This window comes from Fragaria vesca, linkage group LG6 (genome assembly GCF_000184155.1).
Source record: "Fragaria vesca subsp. vesca linkage group LG6, FraVesHawaii_1.0, whole genome shotgun sequence".
Taxonomy (NCBI): domain Eukaryota; kingdom Viridiplantae; phylum Streptophyta; class Magnoliopsida; order Rosales; family Rosaceae; genus Fragaria; species Fragaria vesca.
The window spans coordinates 21,695,210-21,700,234 of record NC_020496.1 but is presented as its reverse complement, the minus strand read 5'-3'; the positions used below and the strand labels follow the sequence as shown (position 1 = coordinate 21,700,234).

The 5,025-nt window shown below is 43.0% G+C and overlaps 1 pseudogene; it reads left to right on the top strand.

The window, feature by feature from the left end:
* Positions 1–892: 892 nt before the first annotated feature.
* LOC101295156 lies at positions 893–1,682 on the top strand (annotated as a pseudogene).
* The last annotated feature ends 3,343 nt before the right edge of the window (positions 1,683–5,025 follow it).

Here is a 5,025-nt window from a genome sequence, read left to right as displayed (position 1 = left end):
GAAAAATACATGGGTCTACTGTCTAGTTCTAAACTATAACAAAAAGAAAACTGCAAACTCAGATAGAGCCTAGTTACTGTTTCAGAGACATAAATAAAACTGTTAAGAACTGCATGTGTTGAATGCACCACAAGAGAACCGGCCATCAATCGGCATAACCCTTAGAGCAAGTCCACCCCAAGCTCCAAAATGTGACCCAGGCCTTCAGCCACCTCAAAAGAAGACCCAGCAAAAAAAACTCAAGTCCACTTATGAAAAAAATGATAACACAACCTTCATTGGGTCATGACCTGGGTCAGACCCATGACCCAGGTAGAAGAAAATGAAGGCTCGGGCCTTCCCTCTCCAACTCAGCCCAATCCCTGGTCCCTGCATGACGCAAAGGTGACGACAACCACGTGAAACAGTCCCCGCCTGAAGCTTGACACGTCCCAGAAGGCGTGTAGTGGCGACGGACGAATCAGAGGCATTGTGGCGCGTTGGGTTTGACATTTTTGTCGCCTAGCAAACTAAATGGGATTGAGTTGGCCACGCGTCAACATGTAGTGGAAGAACAGATCAATTCAAACCCAACGGTCCTTTAATTTGGACCGTTGGTTATAATTATAGGTGGAGACCAATGGCTTCCAATTATACACTTATCCTTTCAAACTTAAAGCAATTATAAACTTATGTTACCGTTTGGGTTTCCAACAGTTTGAAACCTTCTTTTTTATAAAAAATCCCAACGGATACTAGACTACCCACTTAAAATAATAATAAAAATCTCTATAAATATCACCATTCAATTTACATTTCACACAACAAAAAATTCCTAGTTCCATAGAAAACATTTTTCATATCTCTATCACCTCACAATTCCTCTTTCACCGCAATGGATAATTTGTGAGAAATGATCCATAAGTCACAAGAAAAAGATGATGAAGATGACTTGGCGACAAGCGCCGCGGTTATTGCAGCAATGACTCATCATAAAGCTCAAAACCAACCTTTGCACTGTAGTTCTCGTCCCGGTCGTCGTCCAAACCAACCTCGAGAAAGGGAGGATAGAGGCAAAGGTATGCTTCAAGACTATTTTGTTGAACGTCCTATTTTTAGTGATGAGGAATTCCGAGTTCGATATAGGATGAGTCACAAGGTGTTCAACCGCATACGTGATGGTCTTTGCAACTATGATCGATATTTTATCCAAAAGTCAAATGCTATGAAGAAAGTCGGTCTACTTCCTGAGCAGAAGATGACGTCTTCTTTGCGGATGCTTGTGTACGGTGCTGCGGCAGATCAATGTGCTGAGTATTATCAGATGGCAAAGTCCACCTCTATTGAGTGCCTCCAACGATTTACAAGAGGAATCATTGCTCTTTACTCAGCAGAGTACATTCGAGCTCCTACTCTGGCCAATCTTAAAAGACTTCTTGCTAAAGGTGAAAGACGAGGCTTTCCAGGGATGATTGGGAGCATCGACTGCATGCACTGGCAATGGAAGAATTGTCCAACTGCTTGGGTTGGTGAATATAGTGGGAGAAAAAAAATCCCTACTATAATTCTTGAAGCGGTCGCATCTTACGACACTTGGATATGGCACGCCTTTTTTGAAATGCCCGGGGCATGTAAATGACCTCAACGTCCTAGCAAAGTCGCCGTTTGTAACATCCCGAACCCAAATTTTACCTATTTACTAGGTATTTCACGAGTTACTGGAGAATTTAACCGCGCTCAGTAACTTATAAGTTAACACTTGAGTTTATTTATGAGTTTTTCTGGAAATGTCAAATTCTTCTTTTAAGGTCTTGATGTCGTAGTTCGCATCGACACGGGTTCTCCGGTATTTTCGGTTTATTTTCGGAGCTTTGGAGTATTTTCTGAAATTAGAACTGCTCATTTAATCTTAGTCGTATGATTGAGTCGGGTTTCGATCTTGACCATTGATTTCAGTATAAAGGAAAAAGAGCTGGGTTGACTTTGTCAAACCCAATTGGGAGCGTTGACCCGAGCTCCGGTCTCTCCCTTCACTCTCTTTCTTCTCCGTCGTTCCCCCGCGCCGGAGCGCTGCCGTCCGGCCACCTTTGGTGACGAGGCCACCACCAATCTCTTCCTCTCCTTCTCTTCTATCTAACCCGGTCCATAGAACTCGAAGTTAGCTCGATTCAAAGCCAATCCGAGGGAGAGAAGCTCGGCTGTTTTTCGATGAATCCTCGAGATTCCGACCACGGCGTGACGAGTGGGAGGTATGGTTATCTTCCTCTCTTCCTCCTTCACCTGTTGGTACCTTTCTTTTCCCCAAATCGTGCCCTAATTGAAAACCCCTTTTTCTGTGTTTTCTGGGTTTCGAGCTCCTAGCTCCGGCGACCGGCGCTCGGTGGTTTCTGGCGAGTTCTTCAGCGTTTTGGTAGGTCCTACGAGCTTTGTGTGAAGTTGAGACAGACAGGGGTGGAGTTGCATATCGATCGGGACCAAGGCAGAGGTCTGGTGCCCTTGACCAGAGAGGATCCAAGGTGAATGGTTTCGTTACAGTGAAGAATGAGGCAGCGGTCGTGGACGTTTGGGGGTCCGGCATATTGAGTCCAACTTGGAGAGTTCTTGGGATAGCACTTGAGATCGATGGAAGGTAATCTTGATCTCCTTTGATGTTATATAGTTGTTGTGTGGATATTCGGACTGATTGGATGCATTTTTGGTTTGTGTTCATGTCGAGAACTTGGAGTTCTGAAGAATACGGGGAGGCTATGGCGAAACTCCGGCAAGTCACCGGAATCCGACGAGTATTTCTGGCAAGTCGCCGGAATCTCCGGCGAGGCAGCAATTCCGGTAGAATCCGTGAAGGTAGCTTGTCGACTTTTCTTTTCGTGTAAGTGGTAGTTTACGGTTTAGGAAAACCTGCCATATTTAGAAAATCTCTTTTTAGGGAACTTTCCCCTTTATGGAAACTTCCATTCTTGGAAACCCTTTTGGGTGCCCTTAGTAATTGTTGGTGTGAAGTTGGGTAGAAGCGAAATGTTGAAATTGTTGGTGCTGGTTGGCTTGAGCTAGGGGACCATAAAATAATTTTTGTTAATATGATTACTATCCATAGTAACCCTAAAATCTAGACCATTGGCTTCGTGGTGATTTTGGAAGTGAATTGCTTAGTGTGTTAAAGGCATGGAGATAGTGTGTGACTTCGATTTCAGGTTAAGGTTTGGTTTGAAACCGAATAAATTTTGGATGCGAAGTTAGTAGTAGAAAATGATTCTTTTATCTATTGGTCAACCTAGGAAATCCTAGTCAAACTAGGAAGTAGTCGATCCGTTAATGTTGATGGAGTCCGGTCTGACCAATTTATTCTTCTGTTTATCGTCAGACGTGGGATTGGCTAGAGTGTGTAACTAGTTGGAGGCAGCGCTCGAGGAGTATTCCGAGCATTGGAAGGCTTAGGCCTAATACTGTGAGTGGACTTTTATTTTAAATAATATGCATGCTATGGTTTTGGTTGAGCATTTAAAATTGTTAGAGTTTTGACGTCATTTAATTTTTGACGCTTTTATTTCTCTTGGAGAGTTACCGAAAAATGGGATTTTTCGGTGAGTATAAATATGTATATTGAGGAGAGTACGTATATAAAAGCTAGCTAGCCATATGTGTCTGTCCACCTTAATGGCGTAGCATATAGCCGCATTATGGTGTGACGTGAGCGTTGGACGTGAGCGTAGTAGCCTTATATGAGTGTTTAATTCATATAGGGTGTATGGGTACATGTTTATACACCCGTCTGTCCACCTTAATGGCGTAGTGTAGCACCGCATTAAGGCGTGACGTGAGCGTTGGACGCGAGCGTAGTAGCCCTATATAGACCCATGAATTTATATAGGGAGTATGGACGTGTGTAAATACATACATATATTATAGAACCTGAGAGGCTCGACATTTATGAGATAAAAGTTTTATCGCTTGCAGCATGCATTCGATTTTCCTTGGAAATTGATTTGGGGAAACATAAATATTTTATTCGTTAATTTATTTTTGTCCACTCACTCTAACGTTTCGTTTTCAAATGTTTTCCCCTAGGCTCTTCGTTTTAAAAATGGCCAGTTTGCAGGATTGCATAGTTGAGGTCGGACGTATATGGAGAAGAGGCATAGTCAATAGTGTAGCTTCCGCTCATTTTTATATTTCTAGTTCATTTCCTTTCAAATAGAGTTGCTCTGAACTGTGGCTGTTGGCTATGAGATTTTCTTGTTTAAGTTAGAAATTAAATTGGGAGATGTTGTGATTTGGGGAGCACGAAGGCTCCAGAAGTTTAAGGTTGGATTTGGATTTTTCAGAAGTGTTTGCAGGTATTTATTAGGAAGGGTTGTCCATTTTCAAGGGAGGTTATGCCGATTTTTCAGTAAACTTTCCTTGGAGGTGGTCCCCGCAAGACTTACTTCGGGTTTCAGGATGAAATTCGGGGTGGGTCTTGACACCGTTGTTTGACGAGCTTACTGCCGGTCGAGCACCAAAGATCCAATTCCAAGTGAACAACATAGTTCACAAATTGGGTTACTATCTCACCGATAGAATATATCCTACGTGGGCGACTTTCGTGAAGACCATTCCAAACCCCACATGACCTAAGGAAATTACATTTGTCAAGGCCCAAGAGGGGTACGTACAGGAAAGATGTGGAGAGGTGTTTTGGTATTTTACAAGCACGCTTCGGTATTGTTAAAGGAGCTGCTCGGGGGTGCGATAAAGAGGATCTCCGATACATCATGTTGGCTTGTATTATCTTACACAACATGATAGTTGAGGACAAACGCCACTACTGGAAAAAAACACTTAGGAGATGGAATTATTTCGTCTCCTAAGTGACAAATTTTGTCTCCTAAGTACTTAGGAGACGGAACGTCGGTCGGCTAAGATCCGTCGCCTAGGTGTGGTGAGGTAGGCACTTAGGGGACGGAACCTAAAATTCCGTCGTCTAAGTGGTTCTTCGTCTCCTAAGCACTTAGGCGACGAATTTTATTTTACAATTAAAAAAGAAAATTATCCACTTAGGAGACCGAA